The 19204-nt window shown below is 39.8% G+C and overlaps 1 protein-coding gene across 1 annotated transcript in view; it reads right to left on the bottom strand.

The window, feature by feature from the left end:
* The window catches only part of thsd7ba (thrombospondin, type I, domain containing 7Ba), a 153869-nt gene extending 135015 nt beyond the window's left edge, over window positions 1–18854 (bottom strand). The window contains exons 1-2 of the mRNA XM_086052299.1: window positions 18708–18854; window positions 14905–15046 (exon numbers count right to left, since the gene is read on the bottom strand). The gene's annotated coding sequence lies outside the window, so the exon portion shown is untranslated. The remainder of the gene's footprint in view (window positions 1–14904; window positions 15047–18707) is intronic.
* Window positions 18855–19204: the final 350 nt, after the last annotated feature.

The raw sequence follows: 19204 nt of genomic DNA, 5'->3' as shown, positions 1-19204 counted from the left end.
CACTTCAATTCAAAGATAAGCGCTTGAAAGAGCTGTAAGCAAATAATACACTTTTCTTGATATATTAAAAAAAAAAAAATGCACACTTTAAAACTGACAAACTGAATAAACAATGTGAAGGTTTGATCTGTAATAAATGTAGAGGGAATACTCTGACAAAATGCACCAAATCCCAGTACATATTGCCTGCTGAAAATTAGCACAAGAAACATTACATTTTACATCTGACCTTGTAACCTAGCAACACGCCAGGGCCACAATTATGTCAATCATGGATACATCAATAGCTCCTTTTGAGCATGGTAATAATCAAAAGACTCAAATCCATATAGTCCAAGTAGTGAAATTCAGTGCAGGTTGACATAAAACAGTGCATGAGATGTCGCTTAAGAACAAACATTTGACCAAAAAAAAAAAAAAAAAATACCATTGGTACATTCCCTTAGGAGAACTACTGGGAGGAATCCATTTTCTCAAGCACTTGTCCTCGTTAAGGTCGAGGTTGAGCTGGAGCCTATCACAGTTCACACATAGACAAGCAATTATTCCCGTTTACATTCACACCTATGGGCAATTCAGAGTAGTCCGTTAAATAAAGGAGCATGTTCTGTTCCGAAAACCTCTGCAAGCACGGGGAGAACATGCAAACTCAACACTGGGTATTTGCAAGGGAGATTCAAGCTCAGATGTCGTGACTAACTGGCTCCACTGAGAATTTTTTTTTTTTTTTTTCCCAATCTAATACCACAATAGCCAGAGAGCCCTTTGTTGAAACATAGGTCGTTGTTAACCTGATTGTAATATGATCACTGTGAAAATGGAATCCATTAGGTGGTAATAACTACCGGTATGTAGAAAATAATGTCATTTGTCCGCAATCTTATTATGTTGAGTGTCAGGGAAATATGACAGTGACATGGAGTACAACACCCCAAATCACGTCACCATGTAGTCAGAACTACACATTCTTCTTATGCACAGATTAGTGTGAAAGCTACAGTGCGCAATGTGTCAGTGCCCTTTGTAAAGTTAATCCTACACATGAGCCCGCGCGTAGATAAGTAAAACACACCATGAACAGTTTTCAAAACAAGGTTATAAGACTAACAGGTCATCTTTTATTACAGTTTGATAATGACGATGCCGCTTCTTTCTGTGTATAGGCCAACAGTACACACAGTATGTAACTACTATCATCAAGTTGAAGTAGAAGAATTGGCTCTTTGCATGTAACATATGTCTTAATTTGACACTAATATAATCATAAACACAAATTTAAAAAAAAAGAGGGAGAATTTAAATACATACAGAAAACTCGAGTTATTCTCTGTTTAAATAACTGGAAATGTTTATACTAACATTAATACAGTTCCAAACACATTCTATCACTAAGCAGGCGTGTTTATTAACATAGCGATAGCATTCATCAGACGTATCCACAAAGTTAGGAAGAATACTGACTTACTGTTCATATCTGTGGATGTAAAAACAGGCATACTGTACATCTTAAAGTCTAAATTGCTGCTCACTGCTTTGGAGGACTTACAAAGACCATTTATGTGTGCGATGGTTACTTTAGGCAAGTCCTGTGAACTAAACATGCCGTATAGCAGCACAATTTTTTTTTTCTCAGCCATATTTTGGCAATGCAGGAGATTATGTGCAAAGAGCCCATTGCAGATACATGCTATAATTTGCCTTTCTACTATGTATTACTTTTCAACGGTTCTTCAACCTACCGTATTTTAGCAGTTGACAAAATGCCAAACCAACTAACAAGATGACCTAGCACTTGGCAATGTGTTGCTAGGGCCTGGCTTTGAGCCAGTACATATTCAACGACAATACAAGCAGCCAGCCAGTTCCAGCCATTATCCAATTGTCTGAAAGCACACAGTCTGTCCTAATTGGATGGAAACAAGCTGAGGAACGGTATATAATAGCACTGGAAATGAGGATGCAGAAAGAAGTCACCTACGGCTCCAGGTTGGAGCGTAATGAAATAATTAACCGCCGCGGGAACCTCTCCTGTGGTGCACAAGGCGCAGAAATCGGGAGCGTTTTCAAATTGGCGACATTTGTACGGAGTAAGGAATAAACGCAAGGCAGACCTGGCATGCTGATTCCTGTACACCTGCTGATACGACATACAGAGAAACGGTGTCTTTATTGAACTGTCATGAGCCTTCCACACCTTGACTGCTCATCACGACAGGACGATCGTTGATCTGGCATCCGCATCCAAAAGCGTCGTTGCACATAAAATATCCAAATATCCTCCATTTGGAAATTTAAAGTAGCTGTCTGTCACTTCTGCTTTCCGAGGAGGCGGGTTGCCAAGACGTTGCTGAAATAGTCTGTTCTTTCTCAACACTTGCTGTGCTGTTGAATTTATCTCACAAAAGAACTGTCCACTACTGGATGGGTACCAAATATACCAAATTTTCACACTAAACATGTTCAAATTGAAAAGTGCAATCCACGAAACCAAGGTCTTGTGGTACACATTTGAATGCGGGGATCTCATGGCAGCGAAATCGATAAAAGAGCCTGCTACGTACTGTAAATGTCTGCTGTAACACACTCCTGCAACCATTTGGGATAACTGCAACAACAAATCAGCCTGCGTGATGCTTACACCTGCTCATTCCGAGATAAGTGAGGAGTCAAAGAGTGAGGCCAGGAATGTGTTTATCTCATTACATTTAAACACCATTGTTCCTATAAAGAGAGCTTGTGGTATAATACAAGCTCAGCTTGCCGGTAGCTCAGTGGCTTTCATTGTTAAAAGCCTCCAACTCACGATTAACGATTTTTTTCTCCTTCTGATTTTTTTCCTGAAAATTCTTATTGCTGCTTCCCAGACACAGGAGGGCTACCCACAGTTGGAGTGGGTTCCATTTGACTCAATGAGTTATGAGTGATGAGGTCACACACAGGAAGCATATTTTCATTCTAAAGTTCTCCAACATGGTATCAAGCACTCTTAAGTTTAGCTCTACTTCGTCATACTGGGGCGGGAAGAGTTTCAATATGCAGCAGAAACATATTTTGCATTACCAATTGATATAATGATACATAAGAATAAAGCTATCAATGATGATATATTTTTTGCATTATTGATTTCCTCAACCAATGAAAATGAATGAGTAGTCGGATTGATGAGAGGTATCGAAAATTGAATCGGAATCGCTAAAGTATTATCCATTCTCACGTACATTATTCACGTTACAGAGGAAATCGGCACCAAAATATTGCACTCCAGTATAATCAATGGGGCGATTACAACACAACGAATACTGGGAGATATAAGAATAAAATAATCAAAGTACTTAAAACACAACACAAACATTGTGTAATGTAACGGATAAATTAAGATTGTAATGGTGTCTACTCCTGGAGCATGCAAGCAAGCCAATATGGAATGGTGCGCAGTGGGAACTTCAACTCTCAAGTGTCTTAAAATTGGTCAAATTTGGTGTGTAACCAGAATTTTCGGTGGTGAAAATATACCTTGAATCTCGTAGTGCTTCACACTTCTACAAGGTGTGATTGATTTAAAAGTGGTTGTGAAGCATCAGTGTAATCCTGCAACTAACAAACGAAGCAGAAATGAATTCCGTTATGGTGTGCGTCAGTCAGGAGGAGTGGCCTATAAAGATAAAAGGAGTAATATAGTATAAAACATTAATAATATCAGTGATATTTGGTTTGTTTTCACAATAGAGTCCTGAGGGTAGATTTTGTGGTCTGGACAATAAATGTTCTCTAAACTACATTACAGGAGATCTTACTGTTTTTTTTTTTTTTTTTTAAATCAATTTAGCTTTGCTTCTGGACAAGAAAATACAGTTTGCTACGATACTGTACACAATGTGAATTTAAGAAATAAATCTGACGATTATATGAAAAAGAAATTCAATTGTTCATTTGTTATATTGTCATATTTTTATTGTTTAATAAAACCCCTGATTTATTTAACCTTTGAAAAAAAAAAATAGCTCCCCAAATTAGAAAGTTGCTCCTCAAATGAAGTCATTGATTCGCAAAACTCCTGTGCAAAGAAAACAAATAATCTGAGCCTTGAATGTTAATCAGACCAATATCCCTCACAGTCATGCTTGGCGGAAGTTACAATTTCCTCTGCTTTCATGCACATGTAGCAGCTGTGTTAATACCCGTGTAGAACACCGAAGAGCGAAAACAACACTAATCAAAAAGTCGACAGTTGGCTATTACTGTAGCTTCAATGGGCATCACTACACTAAAATACTCATGTAAAATTTTCTTTCTGAAGTCATTAAATGTGAGTGTTGTTGAAAAGCATTTAGCTGTGTGTGTGGGTGATTGTCTGTTTACATACAAAGTCGCTCCAGAAATGTGGATAGCAATTAAATTTAAATGAATAATTAGCAAAGCATGGAGTGAAACAAAGCAAAGGAATGTTATGTCCAAACTCACATTTGAGGTGGTCTTTTGTATAGTGTTAAAAAAAAAAAAGAAAATCAAGGTCTTCTACTAAATCTGTTTGTTAATCTGCTAATTGTAGGAACGACTGACATATGGCTGAGAACAAGAAAAAAAGTTTCACATGGGAAGAAAGAAGAGAAACAACCTTGCCATACTTCGACATTTCTTGTGTTCTAACTTGTGAAAGTGTCAGAAGAAGAGCAATAAACAAAAGAGAACATTATATTACTTATAGCATCTAATTACCAACATCAAACCCTTTTTTCTTTACTTTTTTTGTTTTGTACTTTTCTGGCATTTGAATGACTCGCCACTGAGATGAGTGAGAATATCGCATTTTTTAATTAAGCAGCCTTCATCCATTTATGAATGCTGCATTAATAGATGAGCTTCAAATATTCATGAACATAACTCCAAGAAATTGCAGGACCGATAAAGTAACTTAGTGCCAAGTGGTCAGTATTCAAAAAGAGATTTAAAATGTAAAATCCCATTTGTAGCGTCTTATCACAGCAAGTCCGACAAGGAGCAATCGCGACATTGAAAAGTGAATCACTTAAAATAACTTTTCTCTGAAAAGCGACTCCACTGGGATGACACGCTCACGACTTTACCAAATCAGACTGCACTTTTAAATGGTACTCGGCAGTTGTTATTTGTGGAAGCAATCATGTAATATATCCTCCGTTTCCAAATCTATGGAACAAAAAAAAAAAAAAAAAAAAAAAAAAAAAAAGGAGGTTGCCGGATATCAAAGAGGCCCATTAAACCCGACCGACCGACTGCAGCTGCAAATTTCCATCACATCAAAAGCCGGAGCTGTATATTTTCACCAGAGGTCATGCGTTCTCTTCAGGTGAACTACTCCTTTCTTTTCTCATTAGATGTAATTACCGGTGACATCTAAAAGACAGCAGGAGAATAACAAAAAGGAAAATGCCAACAGAAAATGGAGATCTGGATGGGCAAATGAAAAAAAGAGCCACCATCAGGGGGGAAAAGCGTAACACTAATTCTATTACTGGAGGGAAGATTTAGTGAATACAGCCAGTGATCCAGAGTTAATAGGGGTGATGGAAGAAGGAGATCTAAGCAAAAAGGCCAGCGGGCTGACAGTCCTGTGCCTGGGATTTGCGACAGCCTCTTCAAGTGCCTTGCATCTAACACCCAAAGAATAACACACGTGGCCAGCTGGAAGGAGCGACAGACAAATAAGGCAGCTACTTGACAAGGACCCCTGAGATAAGGCTGGCTGAAGCCATACTTTGGTATTCCGAGAGGGGCAGGGCGGTTATTGTAATTGAAAAACTGCTCTGTGCTTGAGGTCAACAAATTCAAAAGACTGATAAACGTGCTTGTGTTTCAAAAGCCGAGCAGCACTATGCTTTTGTCCGAATAATGTCTCAGAATTACTGCCTTTTTTGTTTTTTTAATGAAGAAGCATAGAGGTACAGAAATAAAAAAATGATACTAAGCATTTTATTCATGGTTCAGATTTGTCAAAATAATAAAGAGTGGGGGAAAAAAGCATATCAAATATACATTCATTCAGCAAGATATGCTGTATGTGAAGTGGCAAGTGCAATCTACACCTATCTGTCAGAGTCATATCAATTATTGTGCAACATTGGGAACGATACAACATATGAATACAGTGGATATAAAAAAAAAAAAAAGTCTACACACCGTGATTTCACACCATAACGCCAAAGGAACACCATATGTGCTGTGCCAGCATTACGCTTTTAGGACCAATTATTTACATTTTACAGTTGGAACTAATATGAAAACTAAAGATTCAGGTGGATCTAAGGGATCGCATCGAAACACTGACTGACTAATTAAGAAGTGTATTCATTCAAAAAAGATTTCCAATGACCTATTGGCCTGAACCAAAAAAATGAATATATATACTAACAATAATGTGTGCAAAATGAAACATCTTGGAATAAAAAACTAGTCCACACAAATCAGCATGTACCGGTATATATTTTAAAATTAATTCAACCTGACGCATGTTTCTTGGGATAAAGGTGATTCATGTCAAAGTCATTGATTTTGTTTATGCATGGACTATATTTACACAAGACAACAATTCCCAGCCTTTGTCTGAATATTTTCTCCATGGAAATGATACCCACCCACACATCTTCCACTGGTTAAGGAGGATTATACTTTAGCCTTTAACAAGTAACTTCTAAGACACAAGTGACAATCATCAAAACATATTACCAAATCAGCTAAATTATTGTTAAAAAAAATTGACCTATTGTGATTCTTTTCAAATTTTAATGCAATTAGGATGACTACCTATAGTAGGCATGAGAACCTGAAATGATAGAGGGGAGCACAATTTTTCACCAGTGCTACCAAAGCGCCACACACATCCAAACCAGATCTACGACAAAAAAAATTCAATTCTTTGTATGAACAAAATATGTGCTCTTAATGTAGATTTTTTTCATAATACATTTTCAATGCAGGTCTAAAACATCCATTATCCTAACCCAACAACAAAGAGTTCGAAGCAAACAACAAAATAACCACATACTGTATTTTTTTTTCTAGTGCAAAGGGTTCGCTTGCATAAAGAATACCATTCGAGGACGGCACAAAACTGCTGAACAAGAAAGCAACATTAGGTGCAAGAACCCATAAAACAAATAAATAAATGAATAATCAAGGGCCACCAGTTGCCCAACTCTGATTTATATCCCTCCCCCACTAATCCCCCCCTCCACACACACACACTGCCCCAAAAAAGAAAGTAGTTGCATCCAATTAAGGAAAATCGTCAAAAGTGAAACAATTTATGTGACATGTAGTTAGCAGTATTTTGAGCCATTTGGTCTTTAATGGCAGCCAATCCAGGTGAATCACACTCACAAAATATTAGTTTTAAACCACATTGGGGTTTCAGTATTCTGGTCATGCTAGCGATGAAGAGGATGTCACAACAAATCCAAGCTGACACTTCCCCTCCAAAAAAGCCATCATGGGAAAGCAGTGCATTTTCTTTTATCCAGAGCATTTCATCTGTCAACAACAAACAAGTTACACTATTACTCAATGTGGCAAAGATTTTTCTTCTTTTTTTTTTTTTTTTTAATCATTACGATGAAAATGCATCATAAAATGCACCCCATTCTTTGTTTTACCACACAAGATAACTGAGAATGGCAGGATTTGGATCATGTAGAAATCCAAGGGACATTCCCCATTTAATATTAAAGTCATGTGCATTTAAAACCCCCAATTAAAACACAATAAAGGTTTTTATTAGAATAACTGTTAAAGTTATCACAGGTGAAGTAATGCTATGCTTCAGTGCAGCTCTTTGCTTTTGCCAGGCTGGGTCTGCCAAATATGAATATGAATTAAAAGCTCATATAAGCAGCACCTTATGAGAGAAATGTAACCTGCACCACACTCACACTCATGTTGCCTCCTCTTGCTCTATGCACGCTGAAAGCAAGTTGATATCAGCGGAGAGCCCAGAGGGGAATGCAATATTAAATACCTTTTTCGCAAAGAGATGATTTTTTTTTTTTTTTTTTTTTTTTTTTAGCCCCAAGGTAATCATCTTTCAGTTTACTTTTGAGGGGTTGTTTGGAGTCTATAAACTTATCGTAATTTAAGCGAACATTGCAAATCCCTGCAATATTGGGGCAGCTAATAAGGTCATCCGGCATCAGCCCGTCACCAGTCAAAAGAATATACATACGTAATTTGATTAATAGAGGTTTTCAAGGAATGTTTACGCTATTAGGAAACATTAATAAAGGTAAATTGAGTGAAATGATTATCATAATTCTTTTTCTTTAATGATTGCATGGGTGATATGAAACTATTCAAGGGTATAATGGTCTTTTCGTCTAATGACATTCGCTCATGTGGGCCTACTGCAGAAGCAAAATGAAAACAATGACGTTAATTGTGATCTGGAAATTTTCAAAGGTTTGCTTGTATACACACAACCACTCACACACACACACACACACACACACATATATAAAATATTTTCCTTTCGGCTTGTCCCGTTAGCCGCAGCGTGTCATCCTTATCCATCCTTTTTCTTCTATTCTATCTTCTATATCCTCCAAGATATCCTCTAAAACCAACTGCCCTCCTCCCTCATTACATCCATCCACCTTCTCCTAGGTCTTCCGCTTACTCTCTTTCCCGGCAGCTCCATACTCATCAGTCTTCTGCCATTATACTCACTATCTCTCCTGTGGATGTGTCCAAACCAGTCAGCTCTCTCTAACTTTTTCCCCAAAACATCTAACCTTGGCCGTCCCTCTGATGAGCTCATTTCTAATCCTATCCATCCTGGTGACTCCTAAAGAAAACCTCAACATTTTAATTTCCGCCATCTTGAGCTCTGCTTCCTGTCGTTTCTTAAGAGCCACTGTTTCCAATCCAAAAATCATGGCCTCACCACTATCTTATAAACATTCCTCTTCTATTACATAATACCCCTGATACTTTCGTTTGCCCATTCCAACCTGCTTTGATCAGTTTCTTCTCCTCCTTACCAAACTTACTGTTGCTCTGGACTGTTGACCCTTCGTATTTGAAGTCCTCCACCCTCACTATCTCTTCTCCCTGTTGGATCACTCTTCCTTCTCGACACCTCTAATTCAAACACATACCGTATAGTCTGTCTGTCTTCTGCTAATCTTCATTCCTCTCCTTTCCAGCACATGCCTCCACCTTTCTAAAATGTTCCTCCACCTCCTCCCTGCTTTCACTGCAGATGACAATGCCATCTACAAACACCATGCTCCATGGGAATTCAACTCTATCCTCATCTGTCAGCCTATCCATCACAATTACAAACAGGAAGGGACTTAGAGCTGATCCCTGATGCAGTCCCACCTCCACTCCTCTGTCACACAGCACGCCTCAACTGTGTTCTGTCGCCCCCATACATGTCCTGTACTATGCCAACATACTTCACTGCCATTTAAGTCTTCCTCATGCAGTACCACAGTTTTTGTCGGGTGGCCTGTCATGGGCTTTCTCTAGATCAACCAAGATACAATACAGCTCCTTCTGACGTTCTCTGTACTTCTCCATCAACACCCTTAAGACAAATAATGCTCTTCCTAGGCATGAAAACATACTGTTGTTCACAAATACTTCTGTCCTAAGTCTATCTTCTCTTTTCCCAGAACTTCATTGTGTGGCTCATCAACTTGATTCCTCGATAGTTCCCTTGTTTGGAAATCTTCGTCAGGCATCTTCTCAATGTCTATAGGATTCTAACGAACAACCTGGTCAAAAACGCCACAGCCATCTCTCCTACATATTTCATCTAAAAGACAGCATTTAAAAAAAATTAAAAAACAAAAACAAAAAAAAGGGAAGCGAAAGGGACATTGGTTTCAAATCTTAATAGGAGCTGGCAATGGACACATCTGTTGCAAGGGGGAGTTCTTTAAGCAGATTCGCTGCCATATGCAGGGTGTTTGCAAAGACCTACTGAGCTCTACTATATGAAATGCAATATAATCTCCGTGCCTTGGCTCCCACTAATGTGGCCAGATAGCTTTATAAAAGATTAATCGGCACAAAGTCTCACACACTAGTACATATTCTCCATGCTACTGTGAGAATTAACTGGCACTAGACAAACAATTAATTTCTGTGGAGCTGATGCCCATCCTATTGTTGTTATTGATAGAAGGTGAGGTACATCCCAGACACATCACCAGTATTTCCAGTGTTGTTGGGATTCGTGGTTTGCAAGGTGGAGCGTGGAGGACCCAAGTGCAATGAAGCAGGGAGGCAAGGAGTGCAGTAGTCTCAAAAAGTATTTCCAAAAGCAAAAAATGTGAAATAAACAAAAATACTAGATTAAAGTCAAGAGAAACAATGATCTGACAAAGGGTGAAAGACAGCAGGACACTAACGGGCCTAGCCCAGTCTGGTGGCCGTCAACCATGAGGCGCTCGGGGCCTCGGCCTGGCCGGTTAAGGGGATAGCCGGAACGCCAAGTACAAGGGGCTTTACCCGGCCATTCAGGCGGACAGATGAAATGCCAGGACCAGGCATGAGGGTCGGATGTTGGCTGCATGATTTGCGCTGCCAGGGCGACAGATGATTGGCAAGCCGGTCCATGCCGTGCCAGACCGTGGCAATTTTCCATTTGCGTGTTTGACTCATTCAATTGCTCCCTTGTGATTTCACTTCACTCAGGCGGCAACATATCTAAAACTCAGAAACGGAGAAAAATAATGGACCGAGCGATGGCCTGTAAAAAAAAAAATCTCCTAAATTGGTGCACTCATAAGTCAAGGTACCTTTGTAATAATTATCATAATAATCTAAGCTCAATGAGACTTTTGATTGACGTTTAATAGAAGAGTAATGGAAACAAGTCAAAACCAAGGAATAACAAAACTAATTACTGTCAGTCCCATTCACATTTCCTACCAAAAGTGGCTTTGTCCCAGATTTTTCCGGTACCACTGTTCTGTCTGAAAGGTTTCACGCCGAATTGAGGGGATGATGTCGACCCAGCAATTTACTGAGTAGTATCAGAAAATATGTCTGAGGCCTAACGGGCCAATGTGAAAGACCCAACACTCACTTTGCCCCACCAACAGTGTTGAAAGCAATTGTCGCAGTCTCATTCTCTCTCGGTATTAGTCATCGCTGCAATGGGGTCCTGTGTGAAAGGCTCAGGCCAATAAAAGTTGAATCTATTTATAAATCTATAATTCACCTATGTCCAATTACCTGATGTCACGCAGCAGTCCCCAGCCAACATTTTTGCACCATGGGTCAGTGTAAAAAAAAAAACAATATTTAGATGGCCCAGCATTGAGACAAATAGTCAAAATTACAATGCACCATTACACTGAATGTAATTGTTGTAATTAGTGGGAGCCCTGTGCTTGTTTCACTTTAACGAGCACCTTCTTGGGGTAATAAGCGATAATGAAAATCCTGCTTCAGAAAGGCAGAATGTTAGAAACGGAAGCAAGGGATTCAGTGATTTTTGGGGGGGGAAGTTTTGTAGGCCTCTTTGCCTCATTTGCAAGCCTTTTGCCACATATTATGCAGAGTGTGAGAATCACCTAAAGTGATAAACCTGGATTTTAACTCATTAAGTACCGGACATATTCAGACCCTTTTTTACCCTAATGTTTGAAAAATATATAAATAAAAGTTCCTGGGATTGAATGGCTGGACTGTGAAAAGACAAATACATATATACTTGGCAGTGAATGAGTTAAATAAATATTGATTGATTAACTCATTCAATCCCAAAGACATATTTATGTCAAGACATATAAATTTGTCCATGGCATTGAATGAGTTAAGTAGGACTGCTAAGCTTGTCTTTTAAATGCTGATTTATTTTTCTTGGAAGTTGTAGGCTCTTCGTTGGACTCACCGTTTTGACCAAAGACGCTTTCCAAAGATGTTTACCTTTTCATTTTTGCCAACTTTTAAACTAACCTTTTTAATACCATATCACATGAACTTCAGCACTTTGACATGTATAGTGGCACATGATGCTCCTGATCTTTTGAGTCTTCTGTAGTTCGATCTCTCACAGGGGCCTGCCACCAAGTGGCCCTATGGCAGGAGACTTCCGATCTAATGAATTGCTCACAAAAAGGTAATATATTACAATATGACTTGTTACAATCTCTGAAACTAACATCAAACTCCATTTGAACCCACATTTAAGAATGCACCGCCGCCACAAGATATTTAAGGACAACAGAAAAAACCTGCTCTAGTGTCGTGTCAATCTGTTCAAATGAACGAATCTTCTGAGTGAACGTACTGAATGGGAACACTTCATGAACTGATTAGTCTACTCAAAATAAAGCCGTGTTTCTCCTAAATGATTATGCGCTATTATTGAACGTGTTACAGAGTGAAGGTGAACCTTGGGGCTGATTCATGAATGGAGTGACAGAAGCGTTGCACAAGTCAGTGAACGAATCTTTGAACGAGTCTTTTGAACGAACAGATTCAGAACAGTGAAGAGCTCTGTCGATCCCATCAGTATCCGTCTGTAAGAGCAACACAGCCTGAAGTAGTTTGATACAAACCACAGCCACAGTAGTATTTAATCAATAATCAGGCTGGGATGCAATTAGTAATGTGGAAGGGTTGCGAGATTCACGTCAGATCAATCGAACATGGTGGCGGGCTACTCATTCGAGTGATTCACAACCCAACAGTTTGTCCCACGCTGAGTCTGAATTCATGCCGTCTATCTTCTTTATATGAAGCATTCAAGGTTGGAAATATGCATCTGTCAAACGTCCCCCATTACCCTGGCTGCCTGTCACACCTGGGGCAGCTCGCAACCAGACAGAAAAAAAAAAAAGACAGAGTGGAGCTGTCAGCAAGAGAACCCTCAGTGGACTGAAAAGGCACCAGCTTTTCCCGTCTCTCCGGCTCTAATTTCCGCAAAACTCTGATATTTTTCTGGGTCCCTTACTGAGTGCTGGTTAATGACAAAGGCTGCATCGGGTGAGTAGCTGAAACGGCTCCCTGTTCCTCAAAGAGACGGTTGTTTTATTTATTGCAATGAGACAGTTTCTCATATGTCGCGTATCCATCCAAGGAAGCTGAGTGCTGTTGAAGAATGGCATGTGTGGGATGCAACAACAAATGCTGGGTTGGAGACGACCGCAATATATCCTACTAATAAGTGAGTGTAGTTGCTAGAGTGGAAGATGGTACACTATCAGCAAGCACTTATCTTGTTTAAAAATATGTCCTAAATTCCCCCAAATTGAAGGAAATACCATTTGCCGCACAAGATATTTCAAGTACATTGACTTGTTTTCGACACACAAGACAAAGTATTGTAGACTAACAACTAAGATCTGTATCTTGGTACAATAAAACTTGAGAAAAAAAAAAAAGTCATTACATCTTTATGAGTCTTTTTGTGCAGTGGGTGTTGGATCATCATCCAAGCTGGAACACTGTGGTAAAAATGCGCTCAGTGGAAGTTACGTAAAGGAGATGCTTCAGTCCCAGATGATTCCATTGTCTGTGTGTTGTCTCACCACAACAACTGATGTCTTTTCACATCACAAAGCTATTTCTCTCATTTCTCCCCGCAGTCCAGGAGAGCACTATAAACTCCGTCATGAATGAAATATAAGAACACCGCTGTATTACTTATGAGACTTAATGTAACTTTGCTCTCAACCATTTTCAAGTTTCTTTTTCATGCATCAGTGTGTATTATTTTACGGCAGCCAGAGGAAAATTAGAAGAGCCTGGTTCACAGATTAGTTATCAGAACAGACCACCTATAATCACACCAATAATGTTCACATTAATCATTATTGCAAAAACCATCTTCCAGAGCCCCTCCAGATAAATTGGAGGCATTACAGCTGGCCGACTAGCCCAACAAGACCACATTAGTCAAGTGACACGTTGAGTTTAGCAGAGGATTACAGATGCCCTGTTTTCAATTTAAACCTAAATTCAAATTAATTTTAATGGGAAGCACGATAGAAGAAATGCAATTTAACGCCCGCAGTTTAATTGAAATGATTCAAAATCGTATTATGTGGCTTAAAGGGAACTGTTTTGGTAAACGCTATAAATATCAGTGAATAGTATTGTCACCTCTATCATGGCCTAACCTTTTCCTGTGTCACACCACAGTGAATTTCTAATCATCTAATCATCTTCGTTCTCAAACCGGAAGAGTTAATGTTCCGTGCACGCCGATTTACACTGAGTGTCATTTTGACTGCACACGTGTCTCCTCTGCTATTATTTCTCTCACTATTTCCCCCGGTTCTCCCTAGAGCAGTTTACAATCCAAAGAAGAGCCATTCAGATGTGCACAGTGGAGAATCAAACCTTCTTGCACCATGCAGATTGCGCATGGTTTGATCTCTGGATAAGTGAATATGAAGTCACATCTAATTCAAGTAGGCTTCATTTATAACTTCAAAGCTTTTTGGGGGGCGGGGGGGGGGGGCGGGGGGCGAAGCGCATCGTACGCTACGCTTTGAGATCGCAAGAGTCCACTCAACACCTGCTGATCTCGCGCACCAACTGCCTGAGCTCTTGCTCTCACAAGTCAGAACTCCCTTCCATGCAGCAGCTTTGATGATGCTGATTTATAGCACGTTTCTATCCCCTTCCTTCCTACAAGCTGAAGGCACTTCTCATCTTCCCTCACGCACAATTCAAACAAGATTGCTGCGGTTGTCATTGCCGCACTTCATACTTGAACGCTTCACTAAAAGGTACGAAACAACTTACCTCGCACTGTCCCTCCGATCTTAACATCAAATTCATCACAGCAAAACAGCGCAGAGCAACACAGAGAAATCAATTTGTGCACACTGGCCAGTGAGCAATGAGCTTTGTGCTGTTGCGGCACCTCAGTGCAAAGTGAATAAATCACAAAAAAAAAGGTCTTACCTGGGATCTTGGTGATGCTGCTGCTGCTGCTGCTGCTGCTGCTGCTGCTGCTGCCGCTGTTTGTAGCAGATCATATCTCTGCAAGTGGGACAGCATCCGAGAAGAGGAGGATGGAGTGAGAGAGTACAGGGAGCAGGAGGAGCTGGTGAAAAAAGAGAAAGAAAGTGTCGGTGGGCAACAAGACAGAAAAAGAGAGAGAGAAAGCAGAGAGCGGTGGCAGTAATGCTCGCACACAGCGCTGCGTTACGCTGAAAAGGATGTACTGGCTCTGGGAGGTGCTACTACTCAGCCAAATGACATCTGCGTCTCTCTCAAACCATTGGCTGAGAGGAATGATTTCCTAACAAGCCATCCTTGCGGTGTCCAAGTCAACACCCCCTCAGGCCACCCCCCGCGCCCCCATTCCCTTTAACGGCATATATGCAGAAACACATGGCATGCAAGTACTCTTTAAGCAGCCTTCAAATGCCCCTCCCTTTTTATACCACTGCTATTCTCTTTAGCTCTTTGCTCTCTCAAGTTGTCCCTAGTGCAATGCATAGTCATTTTCCTAGATAGTTCCAGGATTTGTTTTCTTCTTCTATTTTATCACTCAAAAAAAGGGCAATTTGGCGAATTCTGTAATCGCTAATTATATATAAATACTCACTCAAAAAACACTTGGGTCAAAAATAACCCAATTTGGGTAAAAAAAAAAAAATTGATCAACTAATTGGGTCAATTTGACCCACCTTCTTGGTTTTACTGTTTTGTGGGGTTGTTATGTTTATGCATAAACAACCCATAAAGTTGGATCAAAATGACGCAAGTAATGGATCGTTCCATTTTTGACCCAAATTGGGTTATTTTTAACTCAACTGCTTTTAGAGTGCTTTTTGCCGACCAGTCCAGGTTGGACCCCACCTTACCCAAAATCAGCTGGGATAAGTTCCAATTTAGCCGCAACACAAACGAGATAAGCAATGTGTCTTTTTTTCATCTTATTTGAATATCTTATCCAACCAAATCATACGTTGCTAAATAGTGGTGAAGTAGAAATAATAAGTCATATTTTTGTTGTAAATAAATCTCTATGTATGCTCCTACATTATTTGAGCAGGGGCCTTTCAAAGGGAGGGAATGTTTTCTTTTAAATCCAACATGACGTCCTGTAAAAAAAACACTTATGTCCAATTTTGGAAATATTTAAAAATCTGTCCTGTAAAAAGCACTTATGTGCAATTTTGGAATTGTTTTAAAATGCTCATGTTAATGCGATGTCTGTAACGCGGAAACGCCATTCACGTAAAAATAAGAAAATTGAAAAAAATGGACATAAGTGTTTTTCACAGAGAGCGACAATAAGTAAATGAACGTAAAATATAGTCCATTCAGTTTTGATTGGTTAGTTTCTATTTCCTGTCATATTCCTGTTCCTTTTTCTTTGTACCTTGTGTTTGACTTCATTTCCTACTCTTCTTGTTTTCCACTGCAGTTATTCCTTGGTGCAACCACAAAAGGTTGACCTGACAACATTACACATTACTGATCAGTCAGAGGCCATGGACAAAATTGTTCCAGCTTGCTGCGAGACTGCAACGTCCTCATATTGCTGTGTGTGTGCGCGCGTGTGTGTGTGTGTGCGGGTGGGTGGGCATTTCTCCGGTGAAAAGGTTTTCGAAAATGTGAATCCTTATATAAAGAGAAAATTAATAGCAGATACATTATTCATTCAATGCTTGTGAGATTAATAACCAGATCTAATGGTGCTTGGCAGTCAGCACACAACTCTACTATGGTCGGCATTGTGAAAGAGTGACCAAATAGGAAAGCACTTTTTTTTCCCCGCGATGTGTGCTTATACTGTATGCAGTAGGCTATACACCTTAACTAGCCATGATTGGGCTTTTATATAATTTAGTGGTCTGCTCATGTCTTCCTGAAAGTGTACCCATGCACACTCACTCAAAGTCACATACTGATGGTGGACTCTGCCACTCAGGTGTCACAGTATTCATTAGGTGCCATTATGGGGTCACTGCCTAGCTGAAGGACACTTGAATGTAGTCTGAGGAGGAGACCGAATTAAAATCTTTCTTCTCAAACTACTGAATCACTCCCCAACGAGGGTTTATTTTAGCCACACATACGCACACAATTAGTGTTCTTAAATTTGTGTAGCCAGCCAAATTGTCCTTTGGGGAAAAAGCTGAGTGAAGCCAGTGGTCAGTGCATCCACCTCGCAGGTTCTGGGTTCGAATCTCAGCTCCTTCCCGTGTGGAGTTTGAATGTTCTCTATGAGCTTTCGTGTTTTTTTTCTTTTCTAGGTACTCCAGTTTCATCCCACATTCCAAAAATAAATGTGTATATTATGCTAATTGAAGACCAAATTGACCGTTCATATGAATGTGGGTGTGAATGGTTGCTTGCCTATGTGCCCAGTGACTGATTGGGTGTACCCTGTCTCGTCCAAAGTCAGCTGTGATAGAATCTAAGATAGGTGATAGGAAATGGATGGTTGGAAGCATAAAGGAGCACCAGCAAGTACTTGAATGGTAGACTGTCTCAAAGTGACCTTTCTTCACCTACAACTCAGCAAAAGCACCTCACTAATGTTGTATTTACATTGCAAGAACCGTATCCAATTGCCATTTAATCCCTGTATCAAATATCATGATACGGGTTTTACATTTAGTGAACACCAGCACACATCCAAAACACAGGTAAACAACATAGGTAAAAAAAAAAACGACACCATTGGGCAGTGACAACGCAGCAGTAAACATATTAAACATTAAATATTGTTTAGTTTGGCCTGAAGGTAGGTAACCTCGAGATTACTCTGTTGGCTGAGGACAGCCGTTGTTTTCACTTAAATAGTTTATGATGTACTTCGTGAGTTTTCCCACAAATTTACTGCATGTGAGTTGCTTATTAGATAAGTCTATAAGTGCATTTTGGTACATCTTAGAGATGCAACATTTTGTGTTACGTAAATGTTGAAACCAATGTGGTGAGGGCAGGCAGGCAGGCGGGTGAAATTTAAATGTATGTATTCCTTCTAAACAAAAACAACAATAACATGCATGATAGTGAACCAGGGAGGCAACTCAATTTACTCAGAGTGAACAGAACACAAGCGGGAAGGAGATAATTGACCTTTTTATAATGTTTTTAAACAATCGCCACCGAGCTACGTCCTGGTGGCAGAACACATTCAGGCGACTACCACTGACCTCAATTGAAAACAATGACAAAGTCTTAAGAGTTGCACCAACATATTTTTCCTAAAAGGGTCCGTCTCTGTTCGGATTTCTTCCAAACAATCAAAATGAACCGAGCAGAACATGTGGCTCAGGAGGAGACATTGAGTGGATGGCGTCAATAGCTGTACAGAGAAGATCACAATACTACCCCCGGGAGTCGCCACTTTTAAAGCGATGATTGGTAAACAAACATCCATCATCAGGTTTGTGTAAGGAATTTTCTGAGAGATACAGTATGCATAAAATATTTGGTTGGATGGTCTTTGAGTCATTTACCAAAGGATAGCGGCTAGCCTGTTTGCTCATGTCAGCGCTACAACATGCTATCCATTTCACCATTAAAAGCACATCTATGCCACTAATCTAAACAACAAAAAAGTCCATTTATTAGCCGGTCCCTCAGTGATCCTGTTTGCTATGTCTGATTTTCCACCACATCTACTTTTGGTCAATGTACATTGAAATGTAAATCACAGCTTGCACCGGGCTCCATTTTCAAACAGTTTACTCCACATAACATATTTTTTTTCAACTGACACTTCACAAATTCAAACTTACAATAGAGAAGAAGGCTGAAATCATCAGTGAAGCCACTTAGGTGGAAAGCGTTGTCTTTTGCCACCCAGAAATGGATAATTTCATTGTGAAAAGGTCTATGCTACAGGGTGAGTGACGCAAGGAGCATGGCAGACACAGGAAGGAAATCCCAGGCAACAGGTGAAACTAATGAACTAATTACGTGCAAGCTAAGTGAGACAAACAAGAAGACACGGCCACAGCAAAATAATCAATAAATGCCTTACATGCAAAACACACAGTCCAAGTCTATCATCCCGAAGCAGGAGCCTAACAGCCCAGCTCATCATAACAGTGTACCGATGTGTCTTCTTACACTTATCACATTATCAGACATCAGATTCATATCTTAATTCTACCCACTGGTGATCAAGGCCCGATTCCAATCTAGTAAATCCATAAATACGTCATACAGCTTCATGGTGGCAAAGTCATGATACATCATCAGTATGAATGCAAGTCTAAAAAGCCTTACCATG

The sequence above is a fragment of the Filicampus tigris genome, chromosome 14 (genome assembly GCF_054856515.1).
Source record: "Filicampus tigris isolate MCC_2025a chromosome 14, RoL_Ftig_1.0, whole genome shotgun sequence".
In the NCBI taxonomy this organism is placed as follows: Eukaryota; Metazoa; Chordata; class Actinopteri; order Syngnathiformes; family Syngnathidae; genus Filicampus; species Filicampus tigris.
Note: the sequence above shows the minus strand (reverse complement) of the source record. Positions and strands in the feature narration are given on the sequence as shown.